This window comes from Cyanistes caeruleus, chromosome 9 (assembly GCF_971803275.1).
Source record: "Cyanistes caeruleus chromosome 9, bCyaCae1.hap1.1, whole genome shotgun sequence".
NCBI lineage: Eukaryota > Metazoa > Chordata > Aves > Passeriformes > Paridae > Cyanistes > Cyanistes caeruleus.
Genome location: NC_141709.1, coordinates 21,730,505 through 21,757,370, shown reverse-complemented (window position 1 = coordinate 21,757,370; position 26,866 = coordinate 21,730,505). Strand labels below are relative to the sequence as shown.

Sequence of the window (26,866 nt, the reverse complement as noted above, 5' to 3'; positions counted from 1 at the left end):
TTCTTTGCCAAAATAGAGCAGGAAAACTTTCAAAATAAGTAATAATAAAATTTATTTTTAAATCAAATATAAAAATATAGAATGGCAAACTTCTACAGCTACATTCAAACACTTAGAACAAAACAGTCTTTTCCAGCAAAATGTGTAGAGTTACATTTTGATATTTTATTCAAACCTCATACCTTTTACGGAAAGTGAGGCACTGGGAAACATTATTAATTAATATCATGTCCAACTCAAGCTTATGTTCAATATTTTTTTTAATGACAAACATTGCTGTTCCAATATTTTGAACATGAAATCAATCCTTCAAACAAATTACAGTAGCCAATCTCAGCAGTGCTGGTTCTGTGAGAATGTTACTCTTTTGTTGAGTAAAGGAAATGAATTTATTTGGAGACCATGAAAAAAAAGAAGTAGTTGGAGAGTGCAAAATGAGAGAAAACAAGAGGAATTGAAAGAAAAGAATGGAATGTCAGATCATTTATTAGAAGAATAAGCAAACTTTACTGCTGGTTTCTTCATTGTTACTGAAATTTTGAAAAAATATTCCTTATATCTGCCGCGGCCTTACATTTTAAGAAGTTTTGTGTCCAGCACTGCCAGAAATTAAGAAGGACCATGAGGATGATTTTTATGTTCCCTATACCAGATTTTAATTTCATCATACTCTTCGCATGCTTTTTTTTTTGTTCTGTCACAGTACCTAAAAATGTCAGAAGTAATAACAAATAAAATCTGCCTCATGTCATTTCTACCTGGAATGCTTTTAAAGCACTGTTTATTTGGAACTAATTTTTGCCATTAAATGTTTAGGATAAGGGCCATATCATCAGTGGGTGTTAATTACCATAGATTTATCAAATTGAAATGGAGCAGATCCCAGTTGTCATAGAAGAGAACCTGAGTGGAAATGTCAGTCTCGGCTGGCACATCCTTTGGATAAGGACTCCAGCTGTCTGTGCAGTGATGAGCATGACAGTGCTCAGGTGTAGTCCTTATTGGCTGGAAATTTATACTGAGTCCAAAACAAAAAGGAAATTATTTCATTTACTTGGTACAGCTGTATAAAATATCTTGTTATACTGCTCTCTTCATTCTTACCTTTCCTTTGTATATACCTACCCATTCTAATGCTTCTGGCACTACCATGTCACTTTACCAGCACTCAGTGGATCTTTGGACATTTGCAGGAAGGATCATAGCAGCACTGACCTGAGGCCCCAAAATCCCAGAGGGTGGCTGGAGGACACACAGGGATTGATTCTACCCTGAGCATGCTACCCACTGAGCCCAGTAAGTAAGGCTGATACTTAAAGAGCTGTGAGATTCAATTGGTAGTTCCTTAGGAAGCCAGGTGAGCAGCAAGTATATGTATTTCCCAGGTAGATACCTGGGGAAACTTCCAGTGTGTGTGCAGCATCTCTGTCCATGCAAGAGAATTTGCTTCACATAAACATTCTTTAACTGAAAGTGAATTGTCACCTACCATGGCGTGCTACTTGTTTAGTTCTCTGCTACGGTTTGGAGTGCAATGTTCTACATCAATTAAAAACAGATGAGAGAACAGTTTAGCTGAAGACTATGTTTCCTTGTAATCAACTGCAAAACAGACCAAGGTCATGTAACAGATTTCTTCCTCACTCTCACTTAGCAGAGAAGGCTGTGTGAATGCAAATTGCTTTATTGGTGGAGGGAATTAAAATTATAAAAAGCTAGGTTTAAAGAAGTGCAAAATCAGGACTGTGTCGGAACAGGGACAATATAATTGTGGTATGGATTCCCATATGGGACTAAATTATCTAGATTTTACTAATGTCAGCAGTTCTATGTGACTGCTGGAATGCAGCCAATGTGCCACATTTGCTTCATTTTTTTAAGATGGTTCTGATTCTACACAACTTTAAATATGCAGAACGCTAAATTTGCTCTAGGTGTCATAGTGGCACTTCTGTGCTGCATAATTTTGCATGTTAATTTTACTTAAGAGAAACATAAAAGTAGCCTAGAATGTATCGTAATCCAAAGAAAAGTTACTATGATTTTGGTCCAGCTTATGATCTCTTCAGAAAAAGACTGTTCAGTTCAACAGACACATATCAAGGTTGTGTCCCTTTACAGAGCATTCCATTCAGTAATACTATTTTGTAGCAACTCAATAAAGCTGATAGTTTTTCTGGGTAATTACCCACAGCCCCCTGCAGGACAAATTAGCATTCATGACCTGAATAATGCTTACTAGAAAGAGTTCAATGGAATTTACTTAATCAGAATCATTGCTTTCTCATGGCTACACTATTTTTAACCTAGTCCCTATTGTCTGCTAATAGCAAAAATCCTGTCAGTGCCAGGTCCAACTTGGCACAGGGTGTATAAAGAGAGAAAGATTATCCTCCTCAAAGGTACACACTGTATTTTTAAAGCTTATGGACTGTATTCTGCAGTCTTTACTCAGACCTTGCTTAGGTAAAAGTGCATTGAAGTCAGTGGGAGATTTTCCAGATGACAGAATGTTGAATCAGACATGATGAAAAGAAGTGTGTATATATATGCTTGCAAGACAGTCCATGGTTTATAATTTCTGGTAACCATGAAAAGCTGACAAAGAGGACTTTCAAAAGTGAATTTGCTTTTCTGGGTTTGTGAAAGGAGAAGTTCCTGTCTGTTTCAAGACAGTTTGTAGGGCTGTTTTTGTTTGGGATTTGGTTTTTGTTTAGTTTGATTTGGGGTTTGGGTTTTTTTGTTGGTTTTTTTTTGGGGTTTTTTTTTTTTGGGCTGGGGGGAAGGAGGTGGGGTAGAGTTTCTTTTTAATTACTGCTGATATTTTCCAAATTTTATAAAATTTAAAAAAAGCTATTCCTTTGATGGTTTTGACAATTTGTGTTTTGCCTTCCTCTTCCTAAGACTGTGTAACATGTCAAGGTTAGTACAGCACACATGAGCCCTTCAGAGGCTTAACAAGATGCTCACTAGAGCAGACCAGGATTGGAGAGAATTTCTGAAATATTGCAGAGATAAGGTGTGTGCATGCACACATACACACACAGCCACAGCCACCAACAAAACCAGAAAAACAGAAAGCAGGAAAGTTGTGTGAAGATGAGCTACCATTTTCCATGAAACAGTTAATGCTTTAGCTTTGTTTTCCTTATGCAGGATGTTTCAATCACAGTAATAGGAAATGGGAGTAGAACCCAATTTGAACAGAACTCAAAGGTTTTGGCAGTGTTGTCTGACCAGTAGGTTCAAACTATAGACAAATGAATTTCAGTTTCTGGCCAAAGGTACAGTATTAAAGAAATCGTGTGTAGAATTGTAGTTCTCTGATAAACATAAAGGGTCCTGTGCACTTTTAAGCAAAGATAGTTTGCAGTATGTGTTTGTGTAGTAAAATGTAGCTAAAAGCAAATTTTAGTGAGTGATTTAGTGGCCCTTGGATTTAGACAGTAGAGATGCTGAAAATACAGAAACCCTTGGAGAACTGTTGGCAGCAATAGTCTTAGTGAAAGAGAGTATGTGAATGAGTACCAACATACAGCACACAAATGGCATTCTGTACACCAAGAAACTGTTTTTTGGTGTCTCTCTCCAGGTCAGCCTACAGGAGTCAGAATAATCCCAGGTGAGATTAAGCAAGAAACAGGAAATTCAACAGAGTAAAACAACATGAAGTGTTGAGTAAAGAGAGACTCATCAAGGCCAAATTTATCCTCAGCTGTGGGTTAGCACAGTCCAGTTCAGGATGATCCTGACTTACTTGTTTTTGTAATTGTTAGGAGGCATGAAGTAGTGCTGCCCTGGGAGAAATGGAGCAATAGCACTGCAGCCAGCAGTACATTTAATTGTTCATAGGTGCAAAAAAAGGGAGTTGTGCTTTAGGTTATCATTTCTTTCACTTTGGTAGCACAGACTATGCCAGAATGTTTCAGGCAGAACATTTCCCCTCTGCCATCACTGAAGAAATAGAGTGCTCAAGTAAAGCAACATCAATTGCTTACTTGGGCAGAGTGCGTACTCCAGTTTCAAATGCATTAGATAAAATTACAGGTTAATTTATTTTAAATGAGCATCATATTGTTTATTTGAAGGGGAGATGTAATTACAATGGAAACCTTAACACTAGCAGAATTTACCAAGTCTTAGTCACTGAGGCGGAGTTTGTATCATCTGTTTAGCTTTGGTTGGACTGACTCATTCCCAAAGCAGACTGTGAAGCCTTCGTCTTGGGTATCACCCTGTCCCACACCCATCAATTATTTAAAACTTCTTTTCTGGACCTTCACATCCATCCTTGTTTTAAAACCTTGCCAGAAGGCTAAAACCAGGTTCTAAAATTATAAATTGTCAAGTTCAGGTTTTACTTTTAAAATTCCTTTAGTGGATTTATTTAAATTTGAGACTAAATGGGATTTTATCCCAGGTTTATATCCAGATGCAAAGAGATTTTGAAAGACTGTCACAAATGGAAAGGGAGCTTGCTTGTGAAAATACTCTTTAGGAAGATTGAATTTTGTATTTCTTTCAAAGTGGCTCTTTCATCAAAAAGCTGGACAAGGTAACTAGACAAAAAAAAATGGGTGAGAGAGCTTCATGGGAATTAATTTTTCTGTTTCACGGCAGCAAATCCTAATTCTTTGCTTTCATTTCTGGTTTTTACAAATGTTGAATCAATTGTTCACATTCTGCCATGATATTGACAAAAAAAATGTTAACTATAAGTATAATGCATTTGACATTATTTGATTTCTAGTTTATATTGTTCTAGTTCACATGGTTAAGAGAAAGCTTTATACAATTTTACAATAGATTTTAAAAAATAAAAGAGAGTCAGAAAATAGCCAGGCTCCCATAACCTCATTCTTTTCTTAAATATCAATGTAAGAACATGTCTCACATGTAGACACATCAGAATTAAGCTCAAATTCATTTATAAAAATTGTGATCTTGATTAACCACTCCATCCAAATAACCCCATCAGGGTTATTTGCTAAAGACAATACATCAGACCTGTAGACAGGTTGGAGAAGGAACAAGTAAAGAAACTTCAGTTATTTCAAATACTCTATTGCCTGTGGATTCAAAGAAGGGGTTATTAATAGTGTTTCATATAAAACAATTAGAACCCCTCCATAGATGCAGGTGTGCAATGCAGATTTCTTTGAGCAGTATTCAGCAATATCTGTCTGTCTGGGATCATAGTTCTTTGCCCAAGAACTGTTTATTCATTCTGATGCAATAGCAATTAGAAGTCATCCACACAGAAACTCTGAACGCCTTGAGAACAATTAAACTTGCAGTAGCACTGATAACCAACAGTAACTGTGACTATTTCCTTGATGAGATTCATAAGCCCATTTTGCCTGGATGCACTGATCTCTGGAATTAAGTTCTGAGAGCTCCCTGCTACTCAGCGTTCGTGGATTATCAGACTACCTATCTTGGACTTGAACTGAGGCAGCAGTACTCTTATCTAGTCAATGTAAGATCACAATTCTCAACTCTAGTCAAGTACAAAGTACAGATTTAAAAAGAAATGTTTTAACCACCTCAGAAAACTTTACGATTCCAAGGGATGAGGAACAAAGAGGTTTCAAAAATACAACACCGAGACTGGTAAACTACTGCAGTAGTGTGCAAGCACATGAAAATTAAATTCTTCCTCCCCACCGTGTGCCCACCCTGCTTATATTCAGTGTCCTAAGTGGAGATAAGGGACCGGTTTTGCTTTGCTCATGTGGGAACAGGAACAGCAGGAGCACTGTGTTGGCTTCTCAGGCAGCTGTAGTCTGGGAACCAAGATAAAGTTGTGTGATTAGAAGTGAATAACTGAGAGATTGACATGACTTTAGTCTGTCTTGCACTGTGAGGTGTTATGGCATCTGACAAGACTGAAGAAAAAAAAATTCCCTTGGAAAGACACGGTTGTGTTTGCTCTGTATTTCAGTAGAAGACAAGTTGCCAAAATCCTGCCATTCAAAATGGCCAAGATGAGAAATAGTCCAAAAGATGATGTAATATGATACTAGATGGTGAGCAGAACTATTCATCACAACCTCGAGTCATGCTGCTCATTTATTAATGTATATAAAGGGATTGGGAAATTGTACAGGACATATCTTCAGGGCAGAATCAGGCCCTTGGAGTGCTGAAGATCTATTTTGGTGAAAAAGACACTGAAGTTGTTTAATTGGTTTTTCCATCTATTAAATATATTTGCTATTTCAAGAGGGAACCAACATCCATGACTTGTTAAGAAAAGAATATGAAATACCATCACTGAAATCCTTAGTTCATCTTGAAGAATAAGCAACTATTCTGTTGTAATGTGAGAGAAACTGCTTAATACTTTACCTCCTAAACCAGTAGGACACTTAAAAATAAATATTCAGTAGTTCTCTAATGATATTGTTAAACTCTTTTGCCAGGTGAGAACTCTTGTTCTGACACTGATATTCTTTATGAAATATTCCCTGAACCTTCAACAATTCTATGCATTGCACAGTGGCAGAACACAGTCCTAACAGTTTAAATGGTTTGATTTAGACTTTTATTACTGCTGTGTGGAGGTGCAAACTCCTGCCTCCAACTAGCTATGATGCCAGTTTCTTTATTTCCTTCTGGATATTTCTGAAAATGGGAATCTTCATGCTTCACCATACTATTTCTTATGCTTCAGAAGACATCCATTTAATATCCAAGCATATTTCACTAGCCTCCGTTTTACTCTCTTTCCACATCTTTTGCTAACGATGTTACAAAATTACATGGCAATGGTGAGGTCACTGGGATTTGCATTCCAGTTGTGCTAACCACTATGATTGCACACATGCATTTCTTGCCTGTTCTCTGATCATCACTGATATGGGGAATAATGGTCACAGCCTTGTCCAGAGCCAAAGGATCTGATAGAGTGATAATGATGGGTGGAGGACTGCACACAAAATCTTGTGTTTGCAGTGGTAGGTGATTTATGTAACTCATCCTTTCCAGAGTGGAAAGGATGTGTTTACTGTTATACTTGAAAAGCTTGTTCTAGTCTTTAGTAAACTTTATTAGTGTGAATACTGTTGAAATTTACTTCTTTTTTTTTTTTTTGTAAAAGTCTAAAGACATTTGAGTGTTTTTTAACAGAAATGAATGCTTTAGATTTGCAGTTAGTGTGACATAACACCTTTCAGAAAGCAAAAATAGCGAGTCAAGCCGACTAGTAGGTTTTCTTTAATATTTGAGTGGGAGCTTTTTTATCAAAAATGTAGCCTTGCCAAAATCTGAAGTATGTTGCAGACCGTGACCTTTGGGAAATAATGTTTAGTGACATTAATCTACATCTAATAGAGGGGTTTGTATCATCACTTTGGTTTATATCTGCATTATTGTAGCACATGGGCTGTCACCTGCATTTATATAACATGAGACTGATTATTCCTTATCATGCACAAAATGCAGACCTCGGGGAAGAGTTCATTTTGGCCCATTTCCAGGGGTATGTGTAACGTGTTATGAGCAGAATACTGCTTTTAAGGCTATCGAGTGCAATTTGCACTCTTTTTCTCTTCAGTATGTCTTACGCTTGACAAGATAATTGCCCCCCATAACACACACACATCCTAAAACACATTCATTATAAAGCCATTGTATTGACATATAGATACAGATATCAGTGGAGGAATGTACTTGATATTCTTTATATAGTATGATATGTCTGGAGTATATCTTCATAAGGAAAAGAGAAGTTAGCAATTGTAAAAAACTGAAAATGAAGAAACAAACTTGAGAACCTTGCATGTGTAAGTGTTCCACTTGTCAGGAAAACAGAACGCTCTATTTCATGTAAGTAACTTCTAAAGGGATGGTAGTGATCACTTTATTTTTTTTAATGTGGAATTTCTTACAAGCTTGTGAATCTTCTAGCTTTTTTTGTTGCAGATATTCCAGATGGTTTTTATTGTGTACATTGCCTAAGCATGTATACATACATATACATGCTTTGAGTGTGTAGCTATATGGAACATATGTACTGGAATATGTTATCTGAAGAGTTTATTGATTGTTATTATTTTAATTCTATACATTAGATACATTGAGAATTTATGAAAGGTATTCTGTCTTTGAATATTTCTAAGTTGTGCAAGTATATTCATCATCATTACCAAGCTTGACTCTGAAACATTTTAGAAAATAAGTAAAAGCAATTTCAACCAGTTTTGTTAATTTGTTTCACATACATTACTGGGGAGATGTAGTTTAGATTTGCCAATTTTCATTTCCCAGGCAATGACAGGAGACTAAGTGTACACTAGCATTATATAAAATATTATTTGTATTTACTCTTTTGCTTTTACATTTTTTATGACTACTTATTTTCAGCAGAGATTATAGGCCATACCTTTATTATTGACTAGCAAAAAAAGTGCCCTGCAAAAAAAAACCAAACAAACTGAAACAAAACAAAACAAAAACTCAAACAAACAAACAAAAACCAAAACAAAACCACCAAAACAACAACAACAACAAACCAACAAAAAACCCAAAAAAAACCCAAATACCAAACCAAAACAAAAAAACCCCAAAAAACTCTCAGAAAGGGCTAGATGTCTTACATTGGTCTTTTCCATCCTTTATTTTGAAAATTCTATATAGATCTTAATTTTCAAAGCTTTTAACAGAACTTTCTGGTCCTTTGATATGGTTATGTAGAATTTTAACATTATTCAATGGTTGTATATAATTTTAACATTGTTCAACTAGGCTAGACAGCCAGCTGTATGGTACGGCACTTCCTGTCTATTGCTTAAGCTATAGTTTTTATTGAGTTACATAACCAAAGAAGATCCCATTACAACAGCATCTAGATCTCACATTCCAGTTTGATGAGAGCAGTATATATGACAAATAACAGGGAAAAGCTGGTCATACAAAAATCAGTCATTCCCCTTAACCTCTGGGGTGAGTTGTGTTAGGTAAGCTGTGACCTGCTCTTCTTTTGGAAAGCTGCTTGCTTATATTCATTCGTGAGAGTCAAAGTATATCCTGTGGGAAATATCATTTTGCATTATTTCCACTAAAGGAGGTTCAAGTAATGTGAAATAAGCATATATCAAATAGAATTCTATGTGGTGGGTTCTACCAAAACCCATATTGTGTACTTTGGAATGCAGATGGAAAGAAACCTTTCTTCACAAAGGCCTGTGTTTACCTGTGATATGCATGATATTCCTCTCCTTGGTGCTTATAGGAATTACACTTTTGCTTGGTGGCCTTGATTTGTAACCACAGCTAAAAGCAGCTCTGTTCAGTGAAGGTAATTTTTATTCTCCCCTAAACCTAATACAACAAGTATGAAATCTATGGCCCAACATACACAACAATTTTTTTTTTTTAGTGAGGAGTTCCCAGACAAGCAACATATTTCCAGGGCTTGCATTTGCAACGCCAGCTGTAACAACAATGAACAAGTGTGTTCAGACACCACTCTCTGCTTGCTTGGTGCTACTGAGTGACAAGAGCATGGTGAACCATAGAGGGTTTCGAGGTTGCATTACAGCAGTCCAGACAAAAAAAGTCTGGCTAAGCACAAAGTAAAAGTGAAAGATTGACATTGTGGTGCAGTGATTCAGTGCTCTGTCCTGCACATTTAAGTCCATATGTAAAATAGACTTTGTTTGTAGTATTAATAATGAAGTCTGTCTTTTAAGTGACAGTTTTATAAAGACAAAGAATATTTAAACATTTTTGGTTTCAACAATGGTATCTTTAAATAGCTGTTTCATTTGACCAATACCCTAAAGCAAGATAGGGGGTTTTTTTGACTGTTCATGTGGAAGAAGGTTCTGTTTTACTTCCTACAAATTCAATCAGGGGTATTTTCCAATGCACCCTCTTTGTGCTGGGCCTGCAGTTCGTTTTCATACAGGTTGTGTGTTTTCTTCAAACTTGGGATTCACTCATTCTAGCCATAGGTACTTTCCAGTCTATCACTATCACTCAACTTCCTACCCCAAAAATTTTGGTGTGCTAAAATCTGATGTAAAAGTGCATTATTAACAGAAATATGAATCTATGATAACTCCAGCAAAGTTTGGTTTGCATGGACATAACTGAGAGTTTACACATGCTGATAAGTGACATACAGAGTTTTACATCCACAGACTATTGATGTGTATTAACTGTCTACTTGTGTGCACTTAAATTGTTAAATCCAGTTTAGCTTAGCTGGGAAAGGATAAATTCCCAGAGCATGGTTTTAGTAAAATTTGGGGCAAGTGAGGAACTTTGACTAGGATTTTATTTTGCTAGCTAAAGTGTCTTTCAGTTATAACATAATATTTGTTATGGGTCTATCCCGACAGCAAAGATGTGGGAATAGTGGTTCAGTAATATGCATTCCATTTGAGTGTTCAGTAGGGTTGGGACAGGTTTTTTTGTGAGGCCAGTCAAATGTAAAAACTGGGCAGTAACATTACAAAGGCAAAGTTAAAATAAAAATGCATTTGCAAATTGCAGTAATTATACATTAAAATTAAACTCTGCTATAAATTTATTTTTATACATGAAGAATGAATGCATGAAGTTTAGAAAATCAGTCAAGAAAACTTAAAGCCCAAATGAAACACATGGATCAGTAAGTAAACAGACTGAAAATTCTGTTGAATATGATGTCATCCATTTGCTGTAGGTCAGAAATAACTTCATACTGTTAATTATAGGTATTTATCATAGTTCATATGATTTTGTGGGGCCTTGTCAGTGATCAAAGGTGGTTCTTTGGATACCTGTCATCAAGTGAGCTAGTAATTGTAGAATAGCTTATTTACTGAATCTAATATGCCATTAAATAGACTTATTTTCCCCTTTCAACAGTTAATGTTGTTGATAAAAGGGCAGTTCTGTTTTACTAAAGTTGATTTGTTACAGTCAGGTACAATAATTACGTTCTCTTATACATACTGTATGTTTGCTCATTAACACATAAAAGTTGTTCTATTGCAGTAATTTTAAAAGTCTTCACAGGCAAGAGGCATAGAGATGGAAATAAAAATAAAATGTCCTGTGGAAATATAGTTTACCAAAAAAAAAAAAAAAAAGGCATTGAAATTGCTGTCATACATGTTTTCAGTATGCCCTGACAGACTCTTGAAATTGTTGTAAAAAAAATAAGCTGGAATTTAGTCCTCAGACAAAAATGCTGCGTTTGAGAGATGAGGTTTGCTTTTAGAAATCATAGTGAACATATGGAATACAATAGTAGTAAGATTCAAACTGGAGGTGAAGTAAATAGCACTACTATTAGACTGTGTGACAGGTGGGAACATTTTTTCCCCTGCTTCTCTGAGCCTGAAAGTATATTTGTTCTAGCCTTGCACCTGGATGCAACCTACTTTCTTTGAATCGACTTGCATTCTGCCTGGGAAAAGCATTTCTGGAAAGAATGACCTCGCTGGGTTTCGCAGCTTGTTTGTGGGAGAGATGTGTGCCAGTTCAGAGCCCTCCGTTCAGTGTTGACTAAGACCTTGAAGAGTTCTTCAGCCTCAGTAGGGCACAGAAGAGCCTATTGAGACTGGCAGCCTTTTTTCCTGCTAGCTACTTTTTTTTATTAGGCTGATAAACTCCTGAATTGTTGAAAAGCAGCTGCTCTGAGGAGGATTTAGCTAATTCTCAGGGCGCTTCTGGGTGTGTGGGAGATATATTTACATCTGGACTACGAAGGTCCCTTGCATTGTTAGACCTAGGTGACCTCTTGCTAGATCAAAAAGAGGTTGCTGGAATGCAATTAAAATGCAGTGTTACTTTCTTTTAAACCCCTGGTAACTCAATCAACAGTTCTCTTTCCCCATTTTTTTGCCAATCCCTTTGCAGTTTCAGATTTTATTCCCATTTCAAGTTTATGCCGTAATTTGGTTTTACCCTATTGGAAAATACCTCAGATAGTATTATTAAAACTCTTAAAAAAAAAAAAAAGAAATAAAGAAAAAAAAGAGTGTTCTGTCTTTTAATAGCCAGTTCTGTGCAGGTTCAAGCTACTAATTTTCACATATTGCTCAAGTAAGCAGAACTATGTGCATTTGATTTTTTCCCTAATAATCTCAGATGTAGTTTTGTTGTAATGTAGTACACAATTCATATTGATTAACAGGTCTGTAAGCAAGATATGCATTTTATAGACACATTCCAATGTGAAGCATGAAATCGAACGGTAAATAATTACGTTTTTTAAAAGGGTGGGCTTTTTTCAGTTCCATGGCAAAATTTGTACTTACTGAAACAAAGGTTTGATTAAAACTAAAAACAAATTTACATTTGCAGGAGTTTCAGCACTGTTGTTTGCAATTTGTTATATGCCTTTACCTGGCATGCTATTTCACCCTTCATGACACACATCAATACCTTCTTTATGTCTGGCTATTACCACTCATTTAAAAATCTATTTTACATGATTCTTTCAGCCAAAAATGGACCGTAATGACATAGAATAGAGCCTGTGCTTCATAAATTCTCCAGGAATCAATACTTTGGCTGGGAATTTGTCAGTCTCACAAAGCTATGCATCATTAAACTTTACTATTATTACAGTGGACTCTGCTTCAAAGTTCACTACCTAGCTGATATTGGATGAACCCATTTAAATCAAGGAAAAGATATGAGACACAAATGCTTCTGTACTGACATGTATTTATCCAGATAATGTTTAATTTATGAAATAGAAGTAGCTCTTAAACTGCTTATTGGTTTATGGGCAAAGTTCAGCAATATCATCATTAAAGATTATATACTGATTACAAGTTATTGGCAAATGACTTTAAACTGAATCCATTCAGATTATTTCAAATATGACATATTCTGCCCATAGGATCTTATCCATTAATCACACAACATTGAATTTGTGAGTATAAACATCCAATTGAACTCAGAATCCGTATCCAGTCAAACCACATTAGCAGAAGTGTTTATTGCTATTAAATACAAACAGGGTTTTTTGTCACTCTGCCTATTTGTAACATGGGTTTTCTTGGTAAAAATGCAGGTATTTGTGTAAACAAAAATATTTGTTACACACTATTGATCATGTGGTATGCATCATTATTTTGTGTGAAATATTTTAGCTCCCTTACCAAACAACAAGGATTTTTACATGGCTCCCAGACAGAATAATGAATAAACAATGAAATTCAGGAGTTTATGGATGACACTTGGGAGAACTGTTTATTTCTACTTCTCAAGATTAATCTTGAAAACAGAGAACATATCCACAAATCAGGAATAACTTACAGAAGGGTTATAAGCAGAAAAAAAGCTAGATTCAAAAGAAAATTATTTGTATGCAATAGACGAAACAGACTATATATACTGTCTGCCTCACATGCTTGATTGATTGACCAAGATTTGAGAGCTATTAGATCTCTCAGGATAGCCTTTCTTAGCTCTTCCACAGCGCTCCAGACCATGGGCCAAATGACATTCAGCTCAGCTGAGAGTGTTTGTGCAGACACCCAGGGACATCACGGTGTGCAAGTACTTGAGAAAATACTTAGGATCAGGCTTAATCAAGTATTTTCTCAAGTACAAGGATCAGGGTTAGCTGAATTGGTTCAAGGGCCTCTTGGTTCCTCCTGCCTCAGAGAAACATGGATGTATGTAAAGCTCCAGTGAAATCACAGGATTCTAAAAATGCAGGTATTTTTGTTAGTCCCTTGAGAAGTCACCTGCAAAAAGATAAAGGACAAAATCAATGGTTTGTTGGCAGGCACACACACAGGCACATGCCCTCTCTATCCTCTCCTTGGGGCTGCCACACCTGCTTGTCTGCTGTGTCAGCATCACCTCTCATACTCAGGAGATCAAAAAAGGAGAAAACAAAAAGGGTCATTAGTTAAGAGGTGCAGGTGTGAAGAGACTTTCTAAACCGTAGACTTTGTGCACCTGCTCTGGGGAGCATTGCTGGGAGCTGGGGCAGGTGTACTAACCTCCAAGCTTTGCCAGGCTTGCAGGGACTGCTGGCTATGGATACTGAATTCTGTATGTGTGCAAGAGAAAATTCTGGTCTCACTGCTCCTTTACGGTGTGATCCAGTGAATTTACAGCCCAGGGCAAATTATGGCATTTGTGATCTCTTGCACAGCTGTAAATGATTTGCAAAATAAGCTCTTGTTTAAAGCTAGAACAAATTCTGCATGTCTCACATCAGCTTAAAGTCTGCATTTTAAAAGGGGCATTCCTGCTTTGATTACCTTGTGCATTTTTTCCTCTAAGTCATAAATACTGAAAAGAACAAAAATGCATGACTAGGCTGAAATATTGCACTCAAGTTTACCAGTCTTCCCTCAAACATGTTAATGTCAATTACTTTTTTAACAGATATTGGGGTTCTTACACATTTGTCCAGACTCAGTTGGGTTACTTGGTTGTTTGCTCATATTTTGACTTAAAGGTATCCACAGGATCAGGTTTATCATTCTAGACTCAAGTTTATGTGAGAGCTTAGTTAGGTGCCAAAGTAACTGTGCTGGGATCAGTGTTCCAGTGCTAAAAATGCTATTTGGAAATCATTAATGCCCCGCTGAAATCTACAGTGTTTGCTCTTCATTTGCAGCAGCTGAAAAGCAGACGCATCTTCAGTCTCTCATCCGTGCACTTTCTTTTGATATATCTCTACACATAATATCCAATACACAGTTTTCTCATCACAGAGAATACTTGAACTAAATGTAATTAATACAATGGGAGTTGCAAGTAAAACAGAATAGAGAATAATACAAAAAGAGGATGACTTACAAAGCAGGGGTACATGTGGCATGGCTGATAGAAGATCCCTAAGGTTTTAGAGAAACTGTTCAGCTTTTCACTAGTATTGAGCACTTCCTCAGGGACTCCAGCTACACAGAACTAGGAAGATAAATTTACCCTTATACGCACAATCCCATATAAAATCTTTCACAGCATTTCCAAGGCGAAGAATATGACAGAGATGCAACTGCTGTATTCATTATTGTCTTAGTATTCTTTCATTTATAACACATACCTACATGACTGGCATTTCAAATATAAAAGTCAATCCAGGGCCTCTATCCTTGGCATCTTGCAATCTAATCTAATCAGCACAAATCACATCTGAAGCAATGCTACTATAAACATATTTAGCTCTATGGGGGGAAAAAAAATAAGTATGAAAACAAAAATTTTTCCAGGAAATGTTTTAATGTTTTCTCATTTGATTTTTGTTAGCCCAATTGCTTTAATACTACTGGCTGTTCTTAAGCAGTGATAAAAGGTGGGAAGGGAGGATAAGAAAACTCAAGGAAGAAAATGAGGAGTTGATGGAAGGAAATAGTGTGCACCAGGGAAATGGGGAGGAGGGTTGACCGCTTGGGGCAGAGGCAGAGGACAAGAAAGTATGAAGTTGCAGAGACAAAAGAAGCACAGCACAGGGCAGAGTGTGCAGAGTGAATGTGGAGAGTCTGGGGAAGCAAATAGGAAGCCAGAAAGGAGATGCACATGGATTAGAATACTTACAGGGATCCCTGAATGTGAACAACAAAAATTACCAGTTCTTTTAAAGAAACAGAAAGGTTTTTTGTAAGTTTAAGTGATGAAGTTTTGAGCTGAGAGTGCAAGAAAAGGCTTTTTTAGCTTGAGAAGTACAGAAGTTTGCAGGATAGATTCTTCCTCCAAAGCACCTGTATAAATGGTGCACAACTATTGCTACAGGCTTTAGGTTGAGACAGCAGATGTGTCTTTGTATCTGCCTTTTGAGCCTAAGACTTTGTGACACATTCTGAATCTACATGGGGCCAAGCCAAAAGAAACATCCCCGCTGTCCCTCCCAGAGCCTGCTCACCCAGTCGGGCTTTAGCTGCCTGAGAGATGCGACCTTTCAAACCTCCTGTGGAGGTCATCTTTTCATGCATGAGGTACAATCCTGACCCATTTGAACATTAACAGGGAAGTTCCCACAGATGTGGTGAAACAAAAGATTCATCAAGACTGCCAGTGGCTACCAGCAATCCCAGTGTTTTGAAGTGTTTTCTCTTTAATTCTACTTCAGAGGGGGATGCTGGTGTACTTCTCACTGATTCCAGCATGTCTAGTTTTAGCTTTCTGCATGTAGGCTTTGGTCTTTCAGGGTTCAGAATTAGAAATGATTTTTTTAAATACTCTGCCTAACAACCTGTTGTGTTGACATTTGAGGAACATGTATTGCATTTTGAACAAATATATTCTTATGAGAATTTCCTATTAGACTTCAGGAAGAACATTTTTAAATAGAATTTTCTTTATTTAATACTCTATGTTTTTAAAATTCAATATTCTTGGTATAACTTTATTTTATTTTATTTTATTTTATTTTATTTTATTTTATTTTATTTTATTTTATTCAGTTTTGAAGTAATTTTTGGCCAATTATATTTAGAATCCATTGGTTTTCTTCTGTGAGATACTAGATTCTTAGGATTTAAGCACCCATTTTCATGACAATTCAAATTCTCTTTGCCCTTTTGGGGGTTGAATCTACTGCCAAAACTTTTAGAGGAAGGTATAGATACTGCATTCTTTATGCAAACAGCTCAGAATTTATGAATTCTTTCTGAGGTGTCATTCAGTAAATAAGTAGATTTTTTCTTTAAAATTCATTAAGAGTAAATGGCTGGTGGGAACAGTTTCTTCTCTAAATTCATAGTGCTTGAAGTTCTTTCTGTGATGCCTTTATCGTCCTTGCAGAGTTCAACGATTACATATTTGACTTCAATTTACAAAAGCTTACCACTGGGGTAAGGGTAATATATTTGGTGTTTTGATATAATCTCTTTCGTGAGCACTACTGTCAATATCTATAAACTTCTCTCAATACACCGCACGAATGTTAACATTTTCCTTTTGACTATTATTACCTCCTAAGCAGCAAGGATGTTCAGGAGGGAAGAGGGAGAGGGATGTTTTGGATGATTTGCCAGCTACAACCCAGGGGACTACAGATGCTACTAGCCTTATTTTTATATTTATTGTAAAATTAAATGTTGACATAAGGTCTGGGGGATTTGCATGAATACAACAATGTCATTATTAAACAGCTGGGATCCTTGAATTTTTTCAAACTAATTCCAGGGGAAAAAAAAAAATAAGAGAGCAGAGCTCAAGTGATAGAATGGAATGAATAGTGCCTCTTGTTTTCTCAAGAAATTATTCTGTACTTTTGAAAAATTATCAACAGTGGTAATTTCAGTGCTTCTTTCACTTAATACTTGTTGCATTATTCACATGAAGTCTGTAAAGTCATGTAACATGCACATTGATCTCCTTTTTGCTATACCAGGTGCCAATTTTATTGCAGAATATAAATATGTGCTGTACAGAGGCCCATTTTTCTCCTCAGACAATAATGAGATATGTTTTTGTTGTTTTAAACAGCGTTGGTTGTATTAAAACATCTGGTTACAGAGAAGGGTTGTATTAAGCGAAGGGTTATGCCTGTCTCTCCTGGCATATTCAGGACACAAGGTCAAATTTTGCATTTAATGGGTGAATGAAGGGTGAGACGTTAAGACAGGTGTCCCTGGCTGTGCTGTCAAATGTTTAAAACCTAACATCTGCTGGCAAACCCCAGCCAAAACCCAGTGATGTCCCAGGGCTGGGCAGTTAGTGAATGTAACTCCTTTCCCACATAGCTGCTGTGTCCTTTAAACATCATAACCTTACCTGCCCTCCTCTGGTTGAGACACTGGGCCCTGGGGAGCTGCAGTGCAGAGAACTTTTGCTCTCCATGGCGATGGAGGCTCTGCCCAAGGAGGCCCAGCACTCTCACTGCTTTAATAGAGCTGCATCAGCCCTTGTGCATCAGTTTTGTGGTCCATGCACTCACCACAATAAGGCACAGTGAACGCATATGCATTAAAAGCATGTACACTCATTGACTGAAATTCAGAAAGACCAGTAAACATCCTTCCATCCAGGCTGCAGATAATATATAATTATCTTTTTTATGCTACTTCATGCCACCCAAATTGTGGTTGCATTAGTATAGGTAGTTTCATTAACTCCTGAAAGAGTCCTCTTGAATTCCTTCCCTTTTCATTAAGTGGGCCACTCAAGGGTCAGTATAAGTGAGAAGCCCAAGACAGGTGCTACTAATTGTGGAGCCAACTATTAGAAATAGAAATTCCTCTGTCCTGGAGCAGTGGCAGATTGATGTTCACAGCTGTTCCTAACTTTATCAAACATTCTTGCCACTAGCACACACCTTATTCAGTAAGTGCTGCACACAGAATATGGATAAGAAATGGTTCTGCTTGTCAGCAAGGCATCTTCAGCTAACATTTGTAGCCACATTTTGAATTTTCTATAATGAAAGATTTGTCAAAGGCAAGTTTGCTTCAAGTCCTCTCTCAATTTTCAAACCTACATTTCTTCTCAGTTTACTAGAATGGCAAAGGATGCCAAATTGCTATTCAAAAACCCCAAAGAACTGACAAGAAGCAGTGTATTAATTTTTTTTCTGTCTGTCTGTTGTCAGTCTTTCTTTCAAGCATGGAATTTCAGCATTAACATTTGGAAAGCAAGGTCTTCTCATCACAGCTTGCTGAATTCCAATGAAGACTTTGCAACTTGTCAGTAAAGCTTCCAAAGCGTTGGAGGCAAGAGCGCACAATGCATCAACATATTTCTAAATTTCATTCACTCCCATCTTTGCAGTTCTTAGGAAAATGGAAAGTATGTCCAAATTCTTGTCATATCCCTTTGCACCTATTCTGTATGCCTTCAAGTCCTGATTAATCAGCCAAGTAAGGGAACAAAATCTAATGCTGCTCACTCACTTACTTGTTCTAGCTGTCCAAACTAAAGGCTGTCCATTGACCCAGGCTGTTTCCTCATATCTATTATGGATGGATGGATGGATGGATGAATGGATGGATGGATGGATGGATGGGAGGAAGGGAGGATGGGAGGAAGGGAGGAAGGGAGGAAGGGAGGAAGGGAGGAAGGGAGGAAAAAAACCTGGCCTTTGTACCAGTGTTCTTCCCTTCCCCACATAAGCCCTGTTCTATAGCTGATTAGGACAGCTAGCAAGCCAGATAAGAGGAAAAAGCTGACTTTCATAACTGCAATAATGTAGCTGTTGTGGAGCTACATTAGGGGTGGAAGGGATGAAGGAGGATTATTTTTGTTTTAGCCATGTAAAAGTTGCCTTGCTATGTTAATTATACAGCTAGAAGTGACCACTCTGTGTAACACAAACTGTAGAAAGTCCCTGAACTGATCCCTCCTTAACTGCAACAAATCTTTTAGAAACCTGTGATCTTTTATTTCCAGAGTTTCAGTCTTGGAAAATACACTGCTATTACATGTTATGACTTATTCATGACTGCACTGAAAAGTTCAATCTTGCTTTTAGGATCTAGGAGACACATTTATCCCCCTTAGTGCTACAGAGAGCCTTTAATAAAGCAAATGCTTTTCCTCCACTGAGCAGAAGGAAAAAAGGAATGACTGAAAAAGGCCTTAGTGAATTGGGGCATGGTTCTAGGGAGGTCTCCAAGCTTCAGTAAGCAGAGCTGAGGAAAGCTGGGACAAGGTTGATCTAATGAGTGCATCATGACCCAATGAATCAATTGGTTGTTCCAGCTGTGCTTTGCCTCTCCAGCTTATTTAAACTGATTTGTTCTGCCAGTTTATTGGTACAACTGAGTGATTTTTCAGAACCCATCCTTGTTGTTTAGACTCTCCACAGTTTCTCCCTAATTATGTCATCTCATCTCTACAGTCATCTTTATAGTTTTAGCCCCAGCACGACTGTGTTTGTCCCCTTTCCTATTGTGCTAAGTGGTCTGGCCCCCATTCACAGCAATTTACATCACTGATTGTGAAACTGGAGGCTTTAAGATAAAGACCAAGCTGTATTTTATTGAGGGTGGTTACCTAAAAAGTGACAATTTTCTGAGTGCTGATTGTCTGCCTCTGTTCAGCAAATCTTTTGGGCAAGACACCCGCGGTAGAAATGAACTTTCTTGTTGGGAAAGAATTTGAGAACATAACCACTTAGCTACACCCTTTGGATATGTGGAAATATCAGAGATGTATAACAGAAAGTCCTTGCTGTGGGAATCTTTAAACTTAGGCTGAGCTAAGCTGTGAGTTCAGATGTAAAAGCCAATCACTTGAGCTGGCTGTGTAGTATAAACATACTGGGAAAAATAGCACAAGTAATAAAGAACATCCCAGTCTCTTTCTGAAGGCTGCATTTTCCACTAACTTCCAGTAAGACTGTAAGATTTTGTTATAGCCACATGCTTATTGAAAGCTAAACAAATGAATCTGTTTTATTAAAAAAAAAAAAAAAGTCAGACTGATAGCAACATATCATAAAAGCAACTAAAAGCTGAACTCAAGATGAAAATTAAAATTAATGTTATCATTGTCTCTTTGAACATCCTTGTTGAAAAACTTAACAAAATGTGTTTTTTGAAGTTGGAGAGTCCAATCTTGTATTAGTTCAGAGGGGTAGAGGATGGTTTGTATTCAGACACCTTCTGAAAATTCACTGTAAGTAGTCTTCTATAATTTTGCAGGATTTGATACCTCAGAAGCAAATCACCACATCATGAAATTCAGGATGATTTTGAAAACTTGTGTTTTTGTACCATTTTAAAGGCCACTTGCACCATGTGCAATAATGTGAACTGTGATTGTCCCCATGAAATTAATTTCACTTAGTGTACAAGTAGAGAGCATTGAAGCAGAAATAGGTTTTTGATTCTTAATAAGTACCAGTGCAGTTCTGAAGATAATAGGATTATTCAAAATGTTAATTACTCTAATTTGCTCCAGTTTGATAAGAACTCAAGTTAGATTTTACTTCTCTCTCTTTCCCAGAAATGGCATCACTGTTTCTCTGATCTTTTAAACATAAATATTGTAGCATTAGGATTTGTAAAAGCACTGGTTTTTACAAAATAAATTGTGCCATTGAAAATAGATTGTCTTGTCTGAGTTCATATGGTGAAAGAAGGGAAGAGAATGGTTAAATGATTGATTTTCAAATTCTTCTTGGAATTCCAAAATGACCTAACTCCAGCCAGTGACGTTATTTCAATTTTACTCAATCCCCTCCCTTTCCCGGCTGGCCATGGTGTGCCTGATGTCCCCAGGACACAGCTGTCCCTGCTGGCTGCCAGGGCACTGCTGGCTCAACTTGCCATCAACCAGGCCCCCAGGTTCCTTCCCACAGCTGCTCTCCAGCCTCTCATGCCCCAGTCTGTACACATAGCCAGGGCAGCCCTGGCCCAGGTGCAGAATCCAGCCCTTGCCCTCGTTAAACTTCACACAGTTGGTGATTGCCCATCTCTCTAATTTGTCGAGGTCCCTCTGCAAGGCTGCTCTGCCCTCGAGGGAGCCGACAGCTCCTCCCACTTCAGTGTCATCAGCAATCTTACTCAGTATTCCTTCAAGTCCAAGTCATCCAAGTCGTTTATGAGGATGTTGAAGAGCACAGGGCTGAGGATGGAGTCCTGTGGAACCCCAGCTAGTGACAGTCTGATGTCACCCCATTCACTCTAACTCACTCTAACCCCAACCTGAAAAAAAGTAATTTGAGTGCCAAAAATTTTTAGCCTCCTTTTGCTTAAAATCAGCACCATGAGGAGTAATCTGGTTTTGTTTCAGTGCTAGGATGGGAAGTTCCTTTCAATTTGGTCCTTGAGCTTGAGCTTGGCTCGTATAGCACATTCTTCTCTTATTGTTTGAGCTTCTTACATCTTTGTGATACTAAAATATAAAAAGTTGATGAGATAATAAAAATTTCAGTTAAGCAAAATTTTTAAATTACCATTTTTATTTACTTTAAATTGAAGTTTTGCCTTTTGATTGGCAGAGGAGGCGAAGATCAATGTCTATCACTCAGCAAAAACATTTTTGTCCAAGTATCATGAATTATTCTTGGAAGTGAGGAATTATTGACATGCAAAAAAATATACTACATGAATTGTAAGAAGATGTCACAGGTTACTGACATTCCTCCAAAACTTTCAGAAACTTTATTTTTCTTCAAGAGCTGGTTAACATGGAAATTCAAATATTTTCTATCTTCATCTGGCAGATAAAGGACTTTATTTTCGTGTGTATGTGTCCCCTCTCCCCCCAGCAGGATTGTGTGAATTACTCTAGGAGTACTTGCTGCACTAGCTGATGCTAATGAGTGAGGAGGCAGGAGGTTTAAGGAAGGAAAGTCATTTAAGCCTCCTTTACCTAGGAAAGCTATGTTCACAAATGTATCAGCGATGTAAGCTTCTCCATATTTCACTCTTTACATATTTCAACGTAGGTCGTTTAATCCAAAATACCAGTTCAAAAGGTGCAGAGTCATTAATTTTTGAACTTTCAGAAGACTGCAAATAATTCTAGTTGTGTGATGGTTATTTTTATGATGGGAACACTTCCTGGAGTTGGATTTTGATTGACAAACTCATTTCATGTTAAAGTATCACATAGCCATCAGGTGGTTAAGAGCTTTCAGCTGTTTCTAGACTTGCCTGGATTTGAACCAGCAACCAAAAGACAAAAAGGTTTGTATCTCATTAGCAAAACCCTCAGCTATGTTGTGCAGCCTTTCAATTCAATTTAGTTTAATTTAAATGAAAAAAATTAACTGTGATATGAAACATAAGAGAAGCATTTTACATTTAATTTTCTGTGTGTGTTTGTTTTTGTTGCTTTTTTAAAAAAATATTGGTAGATGGAGAGAGAGTCAAAACAGAGGTGAATTAAAAAAATTAACATGTAGCCACTGCCATAACTGTTTAAATGTCAGAATACTCTAATCTAAGCAGGGGTTCCTGCTGTGACTAAAGAAAAAGCAGAAAAAAGAAACTTTGCTTCTTTGCTGTTCTAACTTATTTTTAATAATAAAAATTATTGTATTTGAACTTAACCCAGCCTTACTCAGCTCTCCTTTGGTAAAGCCATTAAAATTGTTAGAAATTCAAGCAGGGTTACAGTGTTAAAATACTTGACTTTTCATTTTCTCCAAACAGAACAGGCTGGTTTTAAACATGGCACACATCACAGTAATCCAGTCTAACTCTTCTATCAGTCTGGCTGAATTTTTTCAACAGATTTGCCCAAAACTGTGTTAGAAAACATAAATCACAGGATTAAACCTGTAGAGAATGATGAAAGCTGAATTCGTGTATATACATGTGGTGGTACAAATGGACTCTTTTATTATTTAACCTGAATGAAAGCAATAAATTTGAAACAGGTTTAACTGATGATATTGGTAATCCACAACAGATTTCATGAATGTTGTTGAATGAACATTGGTTTTGTTGAGTAATCTCTCAGATTAAAGAAGGAACAGATAACTCAAACAGTCTGTTGAGGGTCATATTATTTTCCTGTTAAGTTTTGCTCTAAATGAAGACTACAGGGGTCATTGCATTTTTTAGTAATTAATAAATAGAACACTAACTTAAAGCATCTATTAAAAGTCTAGAAAGCCCATTCTTAAGAGCAGAGAACTTTTTCATTATGTATTATTTGCTCCAATTAAATGTAAAATTTAAATTAAGATTAGTAAATTTTGGGAGTCTTTACAGACTGTGCTAATTCCCCCCTTGAATTGTAAGGAACATGATTCTCCTATAATTTATTCTGTCCTGTAATTTAGGAAGCCCTTTCCTGGCAATTATGCGAAAGCAATATTTAGCTGCAGGGAACCTTTATGGTGATTTGAATTTTCTAGATGAGGAGGATTTGAGCATAAGCAATTGTGGGTGTGTGCTGACACAGACATCATTACTACCTTTGTCTCCATTTGATAATGACAGAACATGTAATACAAGTTTATGGCAACAATATGCTAATCAAGAATATTTCACCAGTGAGAAAAAATTATACTACAAAATCAATGATTTTCTCACCAAATCACTGAGATAACCAAGCTGGACAGAAACACTCAAACTGAAAACTGAAAAATAATGGTTAAGGCTTGACCTTGCTGCAGTTGGTGGAAGTCAGAAGCAGCGTTTGCCATGACTGCAGTAGAGCTCAGAGTCTTCTGAGTCCTTTAGGTGGGGGTAATTTGGAGAGGAGAAGAGATTTTGAATTAGCCCTATGGGAGATGATTTTGTTAAGGAGCTGTTTTGACATTCTTATCTATCCTTGTCATGTTTGGGATTTTAATGAGAGACACAGCACCATGCTTCTTATTTTATGTTTTAACCAACCCACTTGGCTCTCACATCTACAAAGATAGGTTGGTGTGTAATCTGTGAAAAGAGCAAGGCAGATTGGTTACTAGTAAAGCACACATGGATACACTGCCATGAAATCAGGAAAGGAGCTGCCAACATAGTTGGTGCATTGAGCTTTTAATAAGTATTGCATCACATATTTGATGCATTATGTTAGAATAATGTTCTGCACAAAGTGTTTCCTGTGCTTCTCATCAAATGTCGTTGATGTGGATATTCAACCCATTTGGTTATTTAGATGTATGCTTATTTGACAGCAACAAAAATCACTCAACTATATTGTTCTCCAATACCAATTCAGCAAGATATTTAATCATCTGCTTGTATTTAAAATATCCATTTTATCTCATCTAAAACAATGAGAATCCTCACATGGTTTAAGTTAGGCAGGTGCTTAAGTATCTTCATGAGCTCAGTGATAACTGCATAACTGTGGCACATTGTTTTCAATGTCATAGACAATCCTTAAATTTTACTTGCCTGTCACCAGGAGTAAAATTTGCTCCATGCTGCTTTTTCTCCTGCTGTGTATGTTTTAATTCCTGAACCACACTCTCCACATTAAATATTTCTCTATGACAATTCCAGTAACATTTTCTAATCACAAAATAATATTTACCATCTTCCCCCTTGCGGTTTTCAGAACAGAGGGAGCTGCTGCAGTTCTGTAGAGGTCATGAACCTGCTTGATGAAGCACAGATGAATAAAAAGTATTCTACTGAGCTTAACAGGCTTTATTAATGTGCAGATCCAATACACATTTTTATTTAAATTCGTCTCAAGTCTAAAGGACACATTTTTCAATTGTTATTTTGCATTTAGGTTTGTGAGATTAGTTTTGCATGTTTTAAAAAAGAAAAAAAAAGTGTGATTGGATCTCTACAAATTACTTTCCATTAATTATAGTCACTGCACCTCATAGCGTTTTTGGACTTTTAAGGCGAGAATCAACTAGCAATTTTATTCTAAATAGACTTTCATGCTTGTCCCTAATCCATGCCTTCAATCTCAGTTTTGACTAAGATCCCAGCTTTACACATTTCCTTTGGAATGACAAACATAATTATTTGAATGTAATTTTCCCTTTATTTTCTACTTCCCGTACTGTAGTGGGAGTTCCTTCCATAAATGGGAATATTTTTCCCACTGCCACTGGGGAAACATTTTCAAGGTCTAAGTCAGTTTATCTGCTTATTAGTAATTTTCCACACTTGATGTGTAACTAGTTCTTTAAAAGCGCTGGAGTAACCAGAGACTTAGAGAAGTGATTGCTGATATTTTTCATAAATATTTGTTGATTCAGTGAAAGACAAAGGCCTTATATTCAAGTGGCTGTATTGTAAATTCCCATACTATGTGTATCTTTAAGCAACTCAGCCTTCGGCCCTGAAGTCTTTGGCACACATTCTCTGCAGTACAACTGCTGTGTGAGATGTTATCATTTCCCACTGTTTCCCCACTGCTGGAGATTGCTGCTCCCACTGGAGAGCAGGCAAGTTGTGACACACACCCACATCCCAGTCATGTCAGCGAGGAGTCTGAGGGCTTTGCTTTAAACTGCTGAGCAAGGTGCCTTTAATCTAAGCCCTGGGACTTCACATTTAAGCAGCTGAGAGCACGTATGCATTCCGTTCCTTGTACTCTGCAGAGGGCCAAAGCAGATAGTGGGAGAAGGTATCTGGCAATTTTCTGCAATTACGTTTGCTGCAGCCTATTGGTAAATGCCCTTAGTCATATGAATTCGCATTTTCAAAAATATCCTAGACTTTCCTAAAAGATTGGCTTTTTAAAATATATTTAGGTGCTGAAGTTATAGTAGGTTGTTGCCAAGAAGTGGCATGTTACTGATCATACCCATAAAAACACAGCTGAATAAGTTTCAGCTGCCATTTCTCTCCTAAAGTTCAGTCTTAGAAAGAAATGGTGCATTGCTTCCTGAAAAGTAATGGTGAGATGCCCACTGAGCAACTTTGCAGATGCCAACCCTGCCATCTGGCACAGCCCTACACGCTGCATGCCAGCAATATATCCCAGACACAAGCTAAAATGAATTGCACACAACATTCCAGTGCTCCATTTATTTATCAGTAAAGATATGTGTGCCAATTAGGATTAAGCTGTTGTTTCTGGAATATAAAGGAGCCAGCCAAAACAACAGGACTTCTACAACCAGAGCCATTTCCTGAAACTGAAGCTTCAGCTTCTCACCAGCTCAATGAGTTCACTTTTCTGATGTCCTGATAGGGGCGATCTTGTATTCATTTAGTTTGTCCCTCTTGCTTTGTTTTAGTTTGTCCTCCTCATTTGTGCTGAATCTATTGCTGATAAACAATACCTAATTTCAGTATGTGAATGTTTTGTTTCAGTGCACTTTCAGCTGCTTACACTTTAAGTCTGGTTTGTTGACTCTTGACACTGACAACTGGATGCTTTGCTTATAGGACCAGATCTTCAATTGTAGAAGGAGTTGGCATAGCTTGGGGATTTTAAGTCATCTTTATACTTTTTGATTGAGAAGTATTCTAATTGTGAAACATGTCAGACCTGTTCTTGGGCTGCTCAGTGGCATCAAGTCATTGCATCAGCCTGAAACCTATAAAGGTGCAAAGTCATCCTTCCCTCTAGACGC

The 26,866-nt window shown here is 37.2% G+C and overlaps 1 protein-coding gene across 16 annotated transcripts in view; it reads left to right on the top strand.

Moving 5' to 3' along the window:
* The window catches only part of ADGRL2 (adhesion G protein-coupled receptor L2), a 389,866-nt gene that overhangs the window by 110,877 nt on the left and 252,123 nt on the right, over window positions 1-26,866 (top strand). For 9 of the 16 annotated variants that reach the window (XM_086901653.1, XM_086901647.1, XM_023932652.2 and 6 more), the window contains exon 3: window positions 1,194-1,296. The exons of the other annotated variants lie outside the window; for them this stretch is intronic. The gene's annotated coding sequence lies outside the window, so the exon portion shown is untranslated. The remainder of the gene's footprint in view (window positions 1-1,193; window positions 1,297-26,866) is intronic. 16 annotated transcript variants of the gene reach the window in all.